Raw genomic sequence first — 19,333 nt, forward strand, 5'->3', positions numbered from 1 at the left:
AAAGGAAGGAACAATAGGCAAAATAAGAAGAGAAAAAAGGGAGGGTAGTATTTTTTGGTAGGTTAACAGAAGGGAAGTTAGGTTTTTCTTTTTTAATCCCTGTTTTTAATGATGGAGGGATAGGTTATAATATTTTATAGAAAAATATTTTTTAAATGTGAGAATAGTGTCAGCTATTGGTTTTATGAAGATGTAAAGGAAAGAAAGGGTTTGATGAGAAGAAAAGAGAAATTAAAAGGTAGGTTAACCGTACTATGAAATAAAACTTGAGATATTTAGATTAGAGAGAGGGCAATTGAAAGAAATGGCTGGGGGCAAAAGTTTTAAAATAATACTAAGAAAAATATTACTGGAGTAAGCTGCAAGCCAGCTGTTAATGTATATTTGTTTGGGCTCTAAGCTTTGCCCAGGACCTTTGTCTCTGTTGTGGGTGTTAACTTTTGGGTTGATGGCTGTTAAGGGACTAGAAAATAAATTGAAAGTAAAACAGCAAAGTAGTATAAACATATATTTACCCCTGCCCTTATGCATGCCTACAGAGGGGGAAGTCCTGATTGAGGATGAATTATAAGAGTAGTGCTCCACTTTGTTTTAAAGAAGTGGAGGGTGTAGGAGCGATAGAACACAGAGCAACAACAGCGCCAGCAAAAAGAGCAGCTGGGTCCCACTCGTTGTCCCAGTAGGGATGTCAGGATTGTGTTTAGCAGAGGTCTTTTTTTTTTTTTTACATTTTATTAGGGGCTCATACAACTCTTATCACAATCCATACATATACATACATCAATTGTATAAAGCACATCTGTACATTCTTTGCCTTAATCATTTTCAAAGCATTTGCTCTCCACTTAAGTCCTTTGCATCAGGTCCTCTTTTTTCCCCCTCCCTCCCTGCTCCCCTCTCCCTCATGAGCCCTTGATAATTTATAAATTGTTATTTTGTCATATCTTGCCCTATCTGGAGTCTCCCTCCTCCCCCCCGCCTTCTCTGCCATCCGTCTCCCAGGGAGGAGGTAACATGTGGATCCTTGTAATCGGTTCCCCCTTTCCAACCCACTCACTCTCTACTCTCCTAGTATCACCCCTCACACCCCTGGTCCTGAAGGTATCATCCACCCTGGATTCCCTGTGCCTCCAGCTCCCATATGCACCAATGTACAACCTCTGCCCTATCCAGTCCTGCAAGGTAGAATTCAGATCATGGTAGTTGGGGGGAGGAAGCATCCAGGATCTGGGGGAAAACTGTGTTCTTCATCGGTACTACATCAAACTCTTGACTGACCCATCTCCTCTCCTAAACCCCTCTGTGAGGGGATCTCCAGTCGCCGACAAATGGGCTTTGGGTCTCCACTCTGCACGTACCCCTTCATTCACTATGGTATATATGTGTGTGTATATATATATATTTATATGCATGATGCCTTATACCTGGTCCCTTTGGCACCTCGTGATCGCACATGCTGGTGTGCTTCTTCCATGTAGGCTTTGTTGCTTCTGAGCTAGATGGCCGCTTGTTGTCCTTCAAGCCTTTAAGACCCCAGACACTATCTCTGATAGCCGGGCACCATCAGCTTTCTTCGCCACATTTGCTTATGCACCCGTTTGTCTTCAGCGATCGTATCATGGAGGTGTGCAGCCAATGATATGATTTTTTGTTCTTTGATGCCTGATAACTGATCTGTTCGGGACCACGCGATCACACAGGCTGGTGTATTCTTCCATGTGGGCTTTGTTGCTTCTGAGCTAGATGGCCGCTTGCTTATCTTCAAGCCTTTAAGACCCCAGACACTATCTCTTTTGAGAGCTGGGCACCATCAGCTTTCTTCACCACATTTACTTGTTCACCTGCTTTGGCTTCAGCAGTTGTGTCGGGAGGGTGAGCATCGTAGAGTGCCAATTTAATAAAAGAAAGCATTCATGCATTGAGGGAATGCTTGAGTAGAGGCCCAAGGTCCTTCCGCCACCTTAATACTAAACCTATAAATATAGACACATAGATCTATTTCCCCATCTTCATATATATATTTGCATGTAAATGTCTTTGTCTAGATCTCTATAAATGCCCTTTGACTCCTAGCTCTTTCCTCCATCTCCCTTGACCTTCCTCCTGCCCCACTACCATGCTCCATCCCCACCTGAGTTACAGCTATACCTCTTCTGTAAGTAACCTTACCCTTGATCATTCCCTACCAGGCCAGCAGAGGTCTTTTAAGCAATTGGGGACGGTGTCTGGTAGTATTATATTTTACTACCTTATGGTCTTATAGGGTGTTGCAATAGGATTGAGACTGTGGCTAGAGGGATTATTATGGTGTTTGGGGTGGCTGTGGGTCCTGTATTCTTATGGTTTAAATTAATTGTCTGGAGAGAATAGTCCTCTGCTGAATCAAGTCAGAGGGAACAGGATTCGCTCTTTCAGATGATGTGGCTGACCAAGTGGGGTTGCAGAATGGGGTCTATATACGTTCCACCTGGCTAGGTGGCAGAATAAAGCAATGCCCTACTCAGAGGGCATGTGGATTATGTGAGAGGGTTGGGGTATGACCAGCAGCTGGTGTCCCCAGACAGCTTGTTGTATAGCTAGGTATATGCACCATGAGTGGCCTCTGGGCTTTTAGGTTTCCAGTCTCTACTTCAAGCCTAATTTTCCTGCCTGCACTGAAGTTTCTGATTGTTTTATTATGCTAATGACCTGTTAATGAGCCAGGTGTGTGTTAACTGAGACCCAGAGCAGTTTGAGGGATAAAAAGAAAGAGGCAAAATGGGGAAAAAATAGCTTGAGTCAGGTGCACCTCGTGGAAGCTGGATTCGCTTTGCCGATTTGGGCTGGAGGCCCCTGGTCGTGTGTGAAAAGTGGGTCTATTTACGATGTACACCTCTTCCTTTGCATGATGGGGTGGCCAAGTGGGGGTGCAGGTATGGTTATACCTGCTTCTCACCTAGGTAAGATAGAGGGGAGGAAAAAACCCTACTCAAAGGGCAGTTTGCCCTTGCTGTTTCTATTCATAGTGTTATGTTAATTAAATGCAATGGACCAAGTGTGTGTTGAGTGCTGCCCAGATAAGTTTAAAAATATAATTTTTTAAATGCCTTTGAATGTCCATGTTTTTTAAAGCTTTTTGGGTCTTTTTGGGTGACTTAAGATCAGGCCCTCCACCCCCCTTTTTTTTAAACTGGCTGGAATCATGGAGGCTGTCGCGGAGAAGACGGTCCCTGCTGTCCAGAGACCCTTAAGAAAAAGCGAAGGAATTTCACAGAACTAAAGATCAAACGCCTAAGAAAGAAGTTTGCTCAAAAGATGCTTCAAAAGGTCAGGAGGAAGCTTATCTATGAGAAAGCTACGCACTATCACAAGGACTACAGGCAGATGGACAGAACTGAAATCTGAATGGCTCAGACGGCAAGGAAAGCTGGCAGCTTCTATGTGCCCGGAGAGCCCAAGCTGGCGTTTATTATCAGGATCAGCTGTGTCAGTGGTGTGAGTCCAAAGATTCAAAAAGTGTAATAGCTTCTCAGCCTTCACCAGATTTTCAATGGCTTCAATTAATATGCTAAGGATTGTGGAATCATACATTGCATGGCGGTACCCAAACCTGAAGTCGGTGAATGAACTCATCTACCAGCGTGGTGATGGCAAAATCAATAAGAAGTGTATTGCCCTAACAGATAACACTCTGACGGCACGGTCTCTTGGTCAATATGGCATCGTCTGCATGAGGGATCAGGTTCATGAGATCTAGACTGTTGGGAAATGCTTCCAAGAAGCGAATAACTTCCTGTGGCCCTTCCCATGATCTTCTCCACGAGGTGGGATGAAGAAAAAGATCACCCATTTGGTAGAAGGTGGAGGGAGATGTGGGCAACAGGGAAGGCCAGAGCAACAGGCTGAGTAGAAGGATGAATGAAAGTGTCTGTCATGATTATTTTTGTAATCGGGTCTCTTAATAAAACAGTGATGTTTTCAAATGGAAAAAAAAAAAAAAAGATCAGGGGCCCTGAGGAACTATGTCCCACAAAGGGGGAGTAGTTCTGCCAAATGTAGCTAGCTGGCATTCACTGAGCTTGTGTTTACTGCTTGTGCACTTTTCAGGCTGCCTGGTGACTTATCCCCACCTGACTCGGTATTCTGTGGACAGCACACGGTCTTGAATTGGGAAGTTAGAGCTGTGAGCTGTGAACACACCAAAACTTGTTCACTCTTAACTGCCCCGTCTGGTTCCTTAGAACTGTGTCCTGTGGCTCCACTGCTCCTGCAGTCCCCTGGCGAGTGCCCGAGGGCTGTCGGCACAGGGATGCCTTGTTAGCCTCCGTTAAGTGTAGCAAAGTTGTTTTTAAACCTTTTTGCTGCACCTCCTGTGTCCTGGAAGAACGGAATATCCCTCTCAGTGGTTCTGCTGATTTCTGTGAGTCTCTCTGGGATATGTTACTCAGTCAGCATCTTAAGAGACAAACCTGGTTTAATTGTAGGATCAGAACGCTTTTATTTCCTTCTCTGTGTCTACATGTTTTACAGGGAGCAGAAATTATTTAAATGGTAAGAGATAAAAAGCTACCATAGCTAGTGTTTTTATAAAAAAGAAACAAGGATTGGTAAGCTGGGGTGGTGGAGGGAGAGTTAGGCTCCTATTATTTTAAAAGCAGATATAAGTAGTCAAGGGCAGAGACTGCAGTTGACCACCACGGTGCTGGCTTAGCTTCTTACTAGGCATTTGACTTCAACACATCAGTGTCCTTGCCTGCAAAAGGCGCTAGTATTCCAATTCCTCAGTGAGTGCAGGCTTGCAAAGCCTTGAGCCTGTGGAAGTAACAAGAGCCAGATGAGCGTCCCTAGGTACTGCAAATAGCTATTAACTGAGAGGTTGAGATTCCAGCCATGGCGAGCCATTTCTGCAAAGTCCTCCAATGAAAACTCGAAGGAGCACAGTTCTCCTCTGACACATATGGGTTCCCCATGAGTTAGAATCGATTCGATGGTTTAGTTTGGCCACTACTGCACATGTTACCCAGTAGTCTTGTGACGGCAATGGCTCCAAATGAAAGAATACAATTCATTTGTGTTTGTTACATATCAAATATCGCTCAAGAATTGAAAAAGATACTGTTTCTTGAGGGAAGCATCTTATATTTATCAATACAGAGTACCTTGCTCTGACAGGACTGGAAGCTCCTTTGTTTCTTTTCCTTTTCTCACTGCTCAGTCGGTTGTCCTACAGTGATGTGTCTGGAGGAAAATGGGTCAACTGTTCTTTCAGTTTCCTTCTGAATTTCCTTTGCCATTTCTTCAGCTACTTGGAGCTAATCACTTTCCTCATCTAGATCATTACTCTTTTTTGTCATCTGCTCTTTCTTTTGATGAGCAACACCCAATTGGGATGATGTTTGTGCCTTTTTTTTAATTAATTAATTAATTAATTTTTTTACATTTTATTAGGGACTCATACAACTCTTATCACAATCCATACATATACATATACATACATCAATTGTATAAAGCACATCCGTACATTTTTTGCCCTAATCATTTTCTTTCTTTTTTTTTTTAATCTTTTTATTGGGGCTCATAAGGCTCTTATCACAATCTGTGCATACATCAAATGAGCAAAGCACCCTTATACATTCGTTGCACTCGTCACTCTCATAATTCACCTTCCACTTGGGTTTCTGGAATCAGCTCGGTTTCCCTTTTTTTCCCCCCATCCCCCTCCCTCCCCGATCCCACCCCTGGTCCCTTGATAGTTTATAAATAATTATTATATCTTATCTTACATCCCCGGCGTCTCCCCTCACCCACCTCCCCCTTGACAATCTCCCAGAGAGGAGGTTACACATAGATCTCCGAGATCGGTTCTCCCTTTCTACATGCCCTTCCCTCCTGGTGTCGCCTCTCCCACCGCTGGTGTTGAAGGGTTTGTCTGTCCTAGATTCCCTGTGCCTCCAGATCCCCACTGCACCGCTGTACATCCTCTGGTACAACCAGGTCCGCAAGGCAACGTAGGATTGGGGTCATGATGATTGGGAGGGGAGGAAGCGTTCAGGAACTAGAGGAAGGTTTTGAGTTTCATTGTTGTTACACTGAACCCTGTGTGGCCCATCTCCTCCTCCCTACCCCTCTGGAAGGGGTGTTCAGCTCTCTACAGGTGGGCATTGGGTCCCCATCATGCACTCCCCCTCTTTCACGGTGATGTGATTCTCACCACCACCCCACCTTTGATGTTGGAGACCTGGTCTCCTCTGTCCTTCATGGTCACCTATGTTGGTGTGCTGCTTCCGTGTGGGCTCGGTTGCTTCTGGGCTAGATGGCCGCTTGTTTGCTTTCAAGCCTTTAAGTCCCCAGACGCTATATCTCTCAGTAGCCGGGCACCATCCGCCTTCTTCACCACACTTGCTTATGCACACTTTCGTCTTCAGCCATTATGTGAGGAAGGTGATCACACAATGATTGTTTTTGTTCCTTTGTATCTGCTACATGGTCCATTCAACACCTTGTGTTCGCTTAGGCCATGTGCTTCTTCTCTGTGGGCTTTGTTGCTTCTGAGCTAGATGGCCGCTTATTTGCCTTCAAGCCTTTAAGACCCCAGACGCTATATCTTTTTTTGATAGCCGGGCACCATCAGATTTCTTCACCATATTTGCTTACACACACGGCTGTCTTCAGTGATCATGTCGGGAAGATGGGTATCCTGCAATGGCTGCTTAGCAGGGCGAGGTGCTATTGTATTGGAGGATTATGCATGAGGAGGCCCAATGTCCATCTGCTACCCTACTACTGAACCTATAAATATATGCATATAAATCTATTGCCCCCATAAACATAAATATATTTACATATGTACATGTCTGTATTTAGGCTTCTCTGTATGCACTTTGCCTCCTACTCCTTTCCTCTATTTCCTTTCGCTTTCCTCCCGACCCATTACCATGTTTGGCCTTCATTCTGTATTCAGTAGTTCCTCTCAGTTACCTTGCTCTTGGTCACTCCCTTCCAGTCCTCCCCTCCCCTCCCTCCTCTGGTTTAGAACCATTCGCTGTTCCCTTGTTCCTGTGTTGGGCGACACCTCCTCCCTTCCCCTACCTCCCACGCTCTCATGTCCCTCCAGGACCGTTGGTCCTGTTGTTTTCTTCTCTCATTATTTGTCCAGCCTATCTTGTCTAGGTGGACCTGCTGACATAGTAATATGTGCATACAAATGGATATGACTTTGACTGTACTCAAGTGGCCCATAAGAACATGGCTTTGACAGAAGCAACATCGACACACTGATAAGCAGAAAAGCCACTAATATACAAAATTTACAAGGTAAAAAACAAAACAAATTTAAAAAGACTAAGCAAAAAGATAGCAAATATTAAAAGAAAAATTGCTAGTAGTTCAAGGTCCTTTCGTTGGCCTGTAGACCATCCTTTATACTCCCTCGGGCTCCCTCTGCTCTGCTTCCTCCGCTGCTCCATTGCACGCCCCCAGTGTTTGCCTCAGTGTGGCGGGGTCAGCTCAGTCGCCCATCCCCCATTGTGTCTCAGGTGCTGTCCCATGTAGGGCCATGTGTTGGTGCAGGATGTCGTATCTCGTAGTGTGGTCAGCTGAATGGTCCTCTCTGTATGACGGGCCCTTCTAGCTGGTCTATCGACTTTGGGCTTGGTGGACCCAGGTGTACTCCACTATGTCCTTTCTCCTTCTTTTGTTTCAGCTTCCTTCTGGATGTGGTGTGGTGGGTCAGTTCCTTTCCCACTCCAGACGAATTATTTTTGTTTTCTGTGGTATTCCCTTCGAGTGTGGGGGTCAGCCTAATTCTGGTTTGGGCCGGCTTGTCGTCCAGCCTCTTTGTGTAGACCTCTGTACTTTGCGGTGCCCTCCTTGTTTGGTGTGTCGTGTTGGGGTCCGTATGCATGTTCCAGATCTGTGGGGACACAACCGATACTCTCCCCCGGGTGGGTTAGTATCCTGCCCCCCCCCATACCATCCATTCAGATTCTCCCCCTCCCGGTTCTCCCTCTCTCTACCCCACTACTCCTTCTTTATGCTGGGCTCTCATGTACCTCCCTAGGTGTGGCCTGTCCTCCCTCCTACTATCTATGCTTCCTCCCGTTTATTGTGGGATGGATGTTTATTCTTCTATTTCTGTCATGCTGATTGTACTTACCTCAGGGGACTCATGTTGTACCTGTCCCTTTGGGTCTGGCTTACCTCGCTTAACATAATTCCTTCCAGCTCTTCCCATGAAATAACGTGTTTCATGTGCTCATCGGTGCTTTTCAGTGCTACATAATACTCCATTGTGTGTATGTGCCAAAGTTTGCTAATCCACTCGTCTATCGATGGAAACTTAGGCTGTTTCCAAGTCTTTGCTATTGTGAATTGTGCCGCAATAAACATTGGAGCGCATATGACTGGTCGTGTTTTATTTGCTGCTTCAACCGGGTATATGCCCAGTAGAGGGATGGCTGGGTCGTAAGGTAGATCAATTTCCATTTTCTTTAGGTATCGCCAGATTGCTTTCCACAGTGGCTGTACAAATCTGCACGACCACCAGCAGTGGAGGAGGGTTCCTACTTCACCACAGCCCCTCCAACACTTGTTGCTCTCTGATTTACTGATCTGGGCTAGCCTCAGGGGTGTTAGGTGGTATCTCATGGTTGTTTTGATTTGCATTTCTCTTATGGCAAGGGACTTCGAGCACTTTCTCATATATTTATTGGCCATATTGATCTCCTCTCTAGTGAAAGTTCTTCTCATTTCTTTTGCCCACTTCCTTAGGGGGTTAACTGTTTTCCTCTTTTTGCAGGTCACGATGGTGTTGTAGATTTTAGTAATGAGCCCTTTGTCTGACGTGTCATTACTAAAAATCTTCTCCCAGTCTGTGGGTTGCCTTGTCACCCTCTTGGCAAAGTCTTTCGAGGTGCACAGGTGTTTTATTCTTATTAGATCCCATTTGTCGATTTCCAGATCACCTGTGTGTGTCCCCTTCCCTGTTGCAGTGAGCCTATGTGCTCCCTGGGCCAGTGCTCTGAGATTAGTCCCGATTCCCTCCTTAATGGTCCTGATGGTTTGGGGTTTGACTTCTAGATCTGTGATCCACCTTGAGTGTATTCTTGTGCATGGGGTGAGGTAGACGTCTTGTTTCAACTTTCTACATGTGGATATCCATTGTTTCCAGCACCACTTATTAAAGAGGGCATCTGCTTCCCACTTGACGTTTTTGGGACCCTTGTCGAAGATCAGTTGTCTCTATGCTGATGATTTTACTCCTGGGCTTTCTATTCTTTTCCACTGGTCTGAGTGTCTATCATTGTGCCAGTACCATGCTGTTTTGACCACTGTAGCTGTGTAGTAGGCATTAAAACCAGGTAGGGCGAGTCCTCCAATTGTGTCCTTCTTCTTGAGGAGTTCTCTGCTAATTCTGGGTTTCTTCCCTCTCCATATAAAGTTGGTGGTCAGTTTTTCCAATTCTTTGAAGAAGGTTGATGGTAATTGGATTGGTATAGCATTGAACTTGTAGAGTGCTTTAGGAAGAACTGTCATCTTTACTATGTTCAGCCTACCTAACCATGAGCAGGGGAGGGTCATCCATTTGTGAAGGTCACTTTTGGTTTCCTGTAATAGGGTTTTATAATTATGCTTATAAAGGTCTTTAGTATTTTTTGTTAAGTATATTCCTAGGTATTTCAGTTTGTTCTTGGCTACTGTGAAGGGTACTTCCCTCTTAATCGCCTCTTCCCTGGCCCTGTCCGATGTGTATAGAAACCCTACCGACTTCTGTTTATTGATCTTGTATCCTGCTACTCTTCCGTATTCCTCTATTGCTGTAAGTATTCCAACTGTGGAGTTTTGGGGGTCTTCAATGTATAGGATCATGTCATCTGCAAATAACGATAGTTTCACCTCCTCCTCTCCCAACTGGATCCCTTTGATGTCCTTCCGCTGTCTTATGTTGTTAGCCAGGACCTCCAAAACGATATTGAATAGAAGAGGGGACAGGGGGCATCCTTGTCTTGTACCCTTTTTCAGTGGTATTGTTCTTGTCTTTTCTCCATTGACTATGATGTTGGCTGTTGGTCTTTCATAGATAGCTTGTATGAGCTTGAGGAACTTACCTTCCAATCCTATCTTCATGAGGGTTTTGATTAGGAATGGATGCTGGATGTTGTCAAATGCTTTTTCTGCATCTATGGATATTATCATATGGTTTTTATCCTTTTTCTTCTCGATGTGGTGTATGATATTGATGGATTTTCGGATGTTAAACCATCCCTGCATCGCTGGGATGAATCCTACTTGGTCGTGGTGAATGATATGTTTGATGTTCCTTTGTATTCTATTGGCCAATATTTTGTTGAGGATTTTTGCATCTATGTTCATTAGAGATATTGGTCTATAATTCTCTACAGCTGTGGGGTCTTTTCCCTGTTTGGGTATCAAAGTAATGCTGGCTTCGTAAAATGAGTTTGGAAGCTTACCGTTCTTTTCTATGCTATGGAATACTTTGTGGAGGATCGGTGTCAGCTCTTCCCTGAATGTTTGGTAAAATTCTGCTGTGTAGCCATCTGGCCCTGGGGCCTTTTTCCTTGGTAGGTTTTTGATGACACTCTCTATTTCTTCCTTCGCTATGGGTTTGTTGAGGTTCTTGATCTCTGTCTCAGATAATCTAGGGATAGATTGTTTTTCTAAATATTTATCCATGTCTTCCAGGTTTCTGAATTCATTAGAATACAAACCTTCATAGTACTTTGTGATTATCCTTTTTATCTCATTGGGGTCTGTTGTTATTGCCCCCGATTCATCCCTCATCCTGGCTATTGATGATTGCTCCTTTCTATCTTTGATAAGCTTTGCCAGGGGAGTGTCAATTTTATTAATTCGTTCATAAAACCAGCTTCTAGTTGTGTTAATCCTTTGCATTGTTCTTTTGTCTTCCCACTGGTTTAACTCCGCCCTGATTTTTATTATTTCTTTTCTCTTGCTATTGGAGGGGTAGTTCTGTTGACTCTGTTCTAGTTGTTGGAGGTTTTGTGTTAACATTATCTGTCATACGCCTTTCTTCTTTTTTCATATATGCATTCAGTGATATCAAGCTACCTCTGATAACTGCCTTTGCAGTGTCCCATAAGTTTTGATATGTTGTATGCTCGTTCTCATTAGTTTCTAGAAACTTCCTGATATCCTCTCTGATCTGGACCTTAACCCATTCATGTCGCAGGAGATCGTTGTTTATTCTCCAATTGGTGGCCCTTGCTTTTCTGGGTGCCCTCCTATTAATCTCCAGCTTTATGGCATGGTGGTCTGAGAAAGATGTCTGGATAATATCTATGTGTTTGAATTTACTCAGGCTGGCCTTGTGTCCCAGCATGTGATCTATTCTTGAGAAAGATCCGTGTGGATTGGAGAAGAATGTGAAACCTTTTGCTTTTGGATGAAAGGCTCTATAGATGTCTATCAGGCCCTGTTGCCTAATTACATTGTTTAGCTCTCTGGCCTCTTTGCTGAGCTTCTTTCCCTGTGACCTGTCTTTCTCTGATAGTGGAGTGTTGAAGTCCCCCACTATTATTGTTGTTTCCGTGATTTCTTCTGTCATTTTTTTAATAGTTTGTTTGACGAAATTTGCCGCGCCATTATTAGGTGCGTAAATATTCAGTATGCTAAGTGCTTCCTGGTTTACTGAGCCTTTGAGCATTATGTAATGTCCCTCTTTGTCTCTTTTTATGTTTTGGATCTTGAGATCCATTTTGTCGGAGATTAAGATAGCCACTCCTGCCTTCTTGGAGTTACCATTTGCTTGGTAAACTTTCTGCCAGCCCTTTATTCTCAGCATATGCTTGTCTGCTCACTTGACGTGTGTCTCTTGCAGGCAGCAGATTGATGGGTTATGTTTTCTAATCCAATCCTCCAGCCTCTTTCTTTTAACATATGAATTGAGCCCATTTGTATTCAGAGTGATTATTACAATCTCTGGCTTCATGGTTGCCATATTCTGTTTTGTGTTTTGGGTCTTTGCCTATCTTCCTTCATATCAGTGTACTGCATTTGAGTGAAGGGTTTCTATCCTGTCCTCTTTTCCATCTGAGACCGTGTTGTCCTGGTACGTGTTGCTGGCATGTTGGCTTCTAGATGGAGATGGGCTATATGGTGGTCTCCTGGTGGTTCTAGTTGGAGCTTAATCTTCTGGCCATAGTGAGTCAGCCAGTATGTTCTGCAGGGTCGGGTGACTTGCAGTATATTTTTTGAGTTCTTCCTTGTCCTGGAAGACCCTTATCTTACCCTCTATCTTAATGGATAACTTGGCAGGGTATAGGATTCTGGGGGAGGCATTTTTATCTTTCAGTTTTTGGAAGATGTTGCTCCATTCTCTCCTCTTCTTTGTGGTTTCTGTTGATAAGTCTGAGCATATTCTTACCTGCGCTCCTTTGTATGTGACTGTCTTCCTTTCCCTTGATGCTCGTAAAATTTTCTCTTTTTCCTCTAAGTTGGATAATTTTACAATTATATGTCTTGGAGTGTTTTTCTTGGTGTTTAGCTTAGCCGGCGTCCTCTCTGCTTCCTGTATGAGAGTCGGATTCTCCTTTGTTAGGTTGGGGAAATTTTCTTCCAGGAATTCCTTTGCTATCTTGGCGGTCGATTTGTGTGTTATGTTGTGTTCCAGTAGACCGATTATTCGAATATTATTCCTCTTCATAGCATCTGTCATTGATCTCAGGCTGTCTTCTGTTTCTTTAATTTTCCTATCTGATTGTTTTTCTCGCTTGCTTCGTTTGGTTTGAGCGTCCTCGAGTTCACTGATACGGTTCTCAGCCTCCTCAAGCCTAGATATAGCTTCTGTGACCTTTTGTGTGGCCTCTGCTACCTCCTCTGTTAGTTTCTGCAGTTCCTTTTGGTGGATAGTATTCATCCCCTCTATTGTGGACTTCATCCCCTCTATCGTTGCATCCTTATTTTGGTTTGCTTCTCTAAGTTCCTGTATTACTGCAAGCAGAGTTCTGAAGATTTCCTTTTGTGGCTGATCTATATCTGTTTCTTCTATGAGTGACGTTAGGTCTGTTAAAGTGCTTCGTTTCTCTGATTTTTTTGTTGGGAGTGATGTGGTCTGTTGATTTTTCCTTGATCCTTTCATAGGCCCCATGCTTCTGGGAGACAGGAGTAACCTTATTGTGTGGAGGCTCAGGCCACTGTGCCGTCTCCTGGGGTGGCTGGGGCGGGCTGCGGCAGGCTTAGGGCTGGCACTGGGGACCCCACAGGGCCCCCAGGTGGTGAGAGCTGGCTGGAGCTCACTGACGGCTCCTCAGGGACTGCAAAGCCGAGACCCAGGCTCCACTGCAGGTGGAATGTTTGATCTGCCCGGGCTGTGAGCGGGCGCGGGGAGGCCCCTCGGACAGCTGTGCAGACAGAGGCGCGACACTGCAGGGAACAATGGTGTTCGCTCTCCGCCCTGCTCTGAGCTCAGAACCCCGCGGACTGTAGTGGCTTGGCGCGAAACCGCAGGGGGTAATGGCGGGCAAAGGAGGCTTGGCGCGAAACCGCAGGGGGCAATGGCGCCCTTCCTCCGCTCAGGCTCAGAGTCGCGGCCGCCGGGGTCCCCGCAGCACCCTGCGGAGGGCACCTACTCTTGTGCCTTGCGCAGGGAGGGGCCCTTGGCGGGCAGACTCAGCAGTGCGGGCCGCGGCGCTCCGAGGAAGCTCAGGGTCCGGGACAGGCACGGGTTGGGCTATGGCTCCCGTCGGTGGGAAGTGCTCAGCGCAGGGTCCCGGCCAGGAGTGGAGCTGGTGCTAGGCTGCCAGGGGCGGGCGGGGACGGGGGGTGGGGGCGGGTGGGAGGCCAGTGCACGGAGGGCAGGTGGAGAGGTCCGCAGCAGCGGTGCAGGTGTATGGTCCCCCGTGGGGGTCGCCAGACAACCCGCGGGTCCGCTCCCCTGAGCTTGGATGAATGGAGGGAGGGATGCGGGCCCAAGGGCAGATCGCTTCCCTGCGGGGAGAGGGGAACCGCGGGAGAGGAAAGCTTCTCTCCCAGTGGGGATCCGCGAGTGGGCAGCTGGTGTAGGGGAGCGTGACCTGCTGCGCCTGTCTAGGCAGGGCAGGCAAGCGGCTCTGGGCTGGGGTCCGGTTTGGGGATGGAGCCTAGGCCAGTTGCCAGTGAGCTCATGGCAGCTTAGTGACCAGAGATGTCCCACGAGTCCGGTCCTCTTTCACCTAGACCCCTGCTCAGGACAAATACGTGGGGTGGGACTGGGGTGCTGTCCCTGGGGGATATTTCACTCACCAGACTCTTACTATACAGCTACCTGGTTACCAATCCCGCTTTGTTTGGAGGAGCTCTCAGAGTATGCGGGTGTCCCTGTCGGCCATCTTCCCGGACTCCCCATGTTTGTGCTTTTTGATGCATAGAATCCACTTCTCTCTCACACATCTCCCGGCCCATGCCTTGTATTGACATACAAATAAAACTTTGAAACACTAGTACAAGAAACTGAATGCTAACTACATAGATGGGAGAATGTTTCCCATCTGGATCCCAGCATCATTCTTTAAAGAAATGGAAAAGGTTATCACCAACCTTATATCGACAGGAAAGATCTCCAAGAAAAGCAAAAACACTAAAGAAGAACAAGGTAGAAACAGCCTCACTTTTTTTTTTTTTAACAATTTATTGGGGCTCATACAATTCTTATCACAGTTCATACATATACATACATCAATTGTATAAAGCACATCTGTACAGTCTTTGCCCTAATCATTTTTTCTCCTCTTTTCTTTTTTTACATTTTATTAGGGACTCATACAACTCTTATCACAATCCATACATATACATACATCAATTGTATAAAGCACATCCATACATTCCCTGTCCCAATCATTCTCAAGGCATTTGCTCTCCACTTAAGCCCCTTGCATCAGGTCCTCTTTTTTCCCCCTCCCTCCCCTTTCCCCACTCCCTCATGTGCCCTTGGTAATTTATACATCGTTATTTTGTCATATCTTGCCCTATCCGGAGTCTCCCTTCCCCCCTACTCTGCTGTCCCTCTCCCAGGGAAGAGGTCACATGTGGATCCTTGTAATCAGTTCCCCCTTTCCAACCCACTCACCCTCCACTCTCCCAGCATCGTCCCTCACACCCTTGGTCCTGAAGGTATCATCCACCCTGGATTCCCTGTACCTCCAGCCCTCATATGTACCAGTGTACAGCCTCTGTCCTATCCAGCCCTGCAAGGTAGAATTCGGATCATGGTAGTTGCGGGGAGGAAGCATCCAGGATCTGGGGGAAAGCTGTGTTCTTCATCAGTACTAACTCACACCCTAATTAACTCATCTCCTCTCCTAAACCCCTCTATGAGGGGACCTCCATTGGCCGACACTTGGGCCTTGGGTCTCCACTCTGCACTTCCCCCTTCATTTAATATGGTATATATATACATATACATATACACACATATACACATACATATACACACTTATATCTTTTTTTTTTTTTTGCATGATGCCTTATACCTGGTCCCTTAGCACCTCATGATCGCACTGGCCGGTGTGCTTCTTCCATGTGGGCTTTTTTGCTTCTGAGCTAGATGGCCGCTTGTTCACCTTCAAGCCTTTAAGACCCCAGACACTATCTCTTTTGATAGCCGGGCACCATCAGCTTTCTTCACCACATTTGCTTATGCACCCATTTGTCTTCAGCGATCCTATCATGGAGGTGTGCAGTCAATGATATGATTTTTTGTTCTTTGATGCCTGGTAACTGATCCCTTTGGGACCACTCGATCACACCGGCTGGTGTGTTCTTCCATGTGGACTTTGTTGCTTAGCCTCACTTTTTTATATCAAAACCTATTACACAACCACAGTTATCAAAACAGCCTGGTACTGGTATAACGAGAAATGACCAATAGAACAGAATAGAGAACCCAGAAATAAATCTGTTAGGTTTTTTGGGTGAGCAATATCTCGGTTCTTGGTTTCACATGAGAAAGAATTCATAATGAAGCCTGGTTTTTAATCCAAGTGAGTTGTTATAAAGGACAGAAGTTTCAGGGTTCGCTGTCTCAAAAGTCACCATTTCAAGGAAGCATGCCAAACCCCGCAGAAGCCACGCCGAGGCCCACAACTGCACACGGGCAACCTTGTGGGACTGTGCCCCGCCCCCCGCCCCTGCCCCACGTGGTGAACTCAGACCAGACAGCGAGCGGCATGGCCAAGCAGCACCAGAGATGCCTTCCCACCAGCAGGGTTTTTTAAGCCTCTGGCTGGGTAGGCATAGTTAAAGATATTATTAACCCCATTGGCTGAATCAGTGTTTCCTGGGGCTAGTTTAAGCCATCCAGGTGTAACGCCCACCTGGCTTGGAGGCCTGAATTGCGGCATGCCCAGTTAAGGTTTTTATGGTGGCTAATGGTCACCTGGTTTTGCTTCACAACTTCCTGTGGGGGTCTGTGCAGGTATGGGAGGGACAGCCCCCTCTCCCTATCTGGCTACCTAACATTTCCCCTGGCTGCTTCCTGCTGGCAAAGGGGCACAACATGGGTCTTTGAGTCCATAACCTTCCTACTCTTCTGAAAAGGGGTGTCTAGGGGCCCACTGTAAATGAAGTTGGAGTGATCCAGGGCTGATGATCCTGGGACTAGCACACTTGGCTCAGAGACATTGGTAATCTGATGACTTCTCGAAGAAACAAAACAGGTGACTAGTTTAGGTAAAGCATGGGCAAAGCTGTGAGACAGCAGGGCCCTTGTCATTGGAAGTTTAGAAAAGAAATCTTAGGATTGACAGGCATGGGGGCCAGTTTACTTTAAACACAAGAATTGTGTGAAAGCATTTACTAGCTCTAAGACTGTGGTGGGATCTTTTAGGAAATCTTTACAGAGGTTGAATATTTAGCTCTGCCAGGGACACTCCTGTGTCCCAGACTTCAGGGTGTATGGCTCTTTCCCACTGTTCCTGTGTGAGAACTCCTCTGTGCTCACGGACATTTGGAAAGCTATAGTGGGACTAGGATGAGGCCTAATAACCCTGTAGGTGTGTAGCTTAGACAATACATCTCAGCCTAGGAAGGCAGCAGGGCATTGAAGGATTACTAGGAAGCTATAAGAGAAATAGACGTTGTTCCATAGGTACCTTGATGTCAGGGTTAACCAGCCCCTAACACATCATCACCGACCCGGTAGGTGCAATTGTACAGTGATAATAAGTAAAGTCACAGAGAGTATGAGAGGTAGAAGAGACATTGGAATAATGGAGTCAGTCACATTTCATGGTAGCAATGCTCACCTCAGCCTCACTTGGTGATCCACGTGGAGAGAGATGGGAAGGAGGACAAGGGGAAAGGGAACAGGGGAGCGAGGATTGGAGAGGAGGGGAGGAACCGACAAGAGGCCAGGAGGGGAGCCCGAGAGAGCTCTTTATTGCTAACCGAAGCCTATATATCTTTGGGGGCGTGCAAGCCCACTAATTACAGGTAAAGACATATGTCACAGGAAGGGGTTGCACTATGGGCTATACAGCAATGAGGGGGACAATCTAGGGACATACACGCAATAGGAAGAGGAAGAATTTGGGGTATTCATGTGACAAGAAGGGCGGATGCTAGATTCAGGATGGCAACATAACTTTGGATGTCACTGAGCCGGTTTGATCTGTTCTCTGGCCCACCATGGAAACCATTATCAGTAGGACGTAAACCCCAGCTACAGGAACCAAGCTAATGGTCGCAAGCCTTTAGGGAGAAGTAGCCCATTGTCCTTAATAGCAGGGAGAGGGCCTACCTATGGTGGGACCAGACAGTTGCCTGGCAACTGACTGCCTTCAGGGAGGATGTCTCTAAGGATCTGACCTCCCACCTTATGCTGGCAAACAGCCTCTAATGTTTGGCATGTCTTTGGGGAAGACAAAGCTTGGGAAAAGTCTTTGTAATCCCACACCTTCAGGGATCTGTAAAGTGTTTGCCTACATGTTTTCCTGACACACCATGTTGGTGCCAGGAGTCAGGGGAAGGAGTTAAGGACAGAGTAGGTGGCCCCAGTATCCAGAAGAAAATTTACTTACCTACCTGCACATCAATTGCTCACCCAATGCTCCAGACCAGTAACAGCTATCTCCCGCTGCTTGGCTGTCTGGGTCAGGCCAATCTTCAGTTTGCAGCTGCACAGTAGCCTGCGAGCACCTCCCCTCCTGGTTGTCTCCCATAGGACAGGGTGCGCCCAATGGTCAATTTGTTTGCAGTGGTGGCATGGCCTTTGGGGAGGCCTATTTTGGTTAGGGCAATTCCTTGCCCAGTGGCCCAGAGGCCAGCACACAGAGCACTTGGTGCCTTGTTCAGGGGTCTGGGAACCTGGGAGGCAGTTGCTGAGCATTGGTTAGCAATGGCAGCCAGTACCTGGGCATGCCAAATGTTCTTCCTTCTCCTGAGCCTGGACTCCCCTTCCTTGTCCCTAGTGTAAAAGATGGTGTTAGCTCTAGTGACCATCTCTTCTAGGGTACCTCCTTCAGGCTTCTGCACTAACTGCTGGAGCCTTTTCGGAATGTCTGGTGCGGCCTGTGAGAAATTTGCCCCCGAGTATGACTTGCCCTTCCTATGAGTCTTGTCTGCAGTGCTGTGATTCCTTGGAGCTTCTTTCAGCTGCTCTAAGAAACTTAAGGGGCTTTCCTCGGGCCCTGGGTGAGTAGCTGTCACTTTGACATCATTGATGGTCTTTTGCCGACCTGACTTCAGTCCACTTGTTATACACACCAAAAAATGTTCCCCTGCCCACCCGTCCTTGGGATCATTATAATCTCAAGCAGTGACAGTAGTTGGCACAGCTGTTTCTCCTATTGGATACTTATCATTCATCTCATGTGTAAACTTTTTGCAAACTTCCTATGACCTTTTAGAAATCGTTCTTTCTCAAAGTCTGTCATAGTCTGTCCCAGTATGGGCATTACATCCTTCCAGTCATAGGCTAGAGTGAGGTGCTGAAAGCTCTCTAAGTAGTGTTTGGGATTGTCTGAGTAACTCTTCTGGTTACTCGTAATCTGCCTGAGTTCAATTAGGGTGAAAGGCTTGTGAATTGCCTGGGGATTAAACTCCCCAGCTGTCTCTACTAAGGGTAGAACTTTGCCAGGGGTCATGTGTTTCACCAGGCTCTACAGGTTCAGGGTCCAAGGGTGGTAAGGCTGGGCTGGCGGTGGAGGAGCCTTTCGGTTCAGGACCCCTTAGGGAGTCCTTGGTACACTGGGAACGCAGGTCTTTACTGTGTCTCAAACGGAAAAAGGCCCAACATAAGGGAACTCCTCCCACTTCCCCATCCTTCCAACGTTCTAGCTGAATCGGGGTTGGAAGGGAAAGTTTGCCATTCTTTGGCCAGGATTCCCCATCACCTAGAATG

At 46.4% G+C, this 19,333-nt stretch overlaps 1 protein-coding gene and 1 pseudogene across 4 annotated transcripts in view; both read left to right on the top strand.

Annotated features, from left to right (window-relative positions):
- The window catches only part of SEMA4D (semaphorin 4D), a 190,787-nt gene that overhangs the window by 121,272 nt on the left and 50,182 nt on the right, over positions 1 to 19,333 (top strand). The gene's annotated exons all lie outside the window — the stretch shown is intronic.
- Positions 3,209 to 3,941, top strand: LOC142448504 (large ribosomal subunit protein uL30-like; annotated as a pseudogene).

This window comes from Tenrec ecaudatus, chromosome 5, assembly GCF_050624435.1.
Source record: "Tenrec ecaudatus isolate mTenEca1 chromosome 5, mTenEca1.hap1, whole genome shotgun sequence".
NCBI classification, from domain to species: Eukaryota; Metazoa; Chordata; class Mammalia; order Afrosoricida; family Tenrecidae; genus Tenrec; species Tenrec ecaudatus.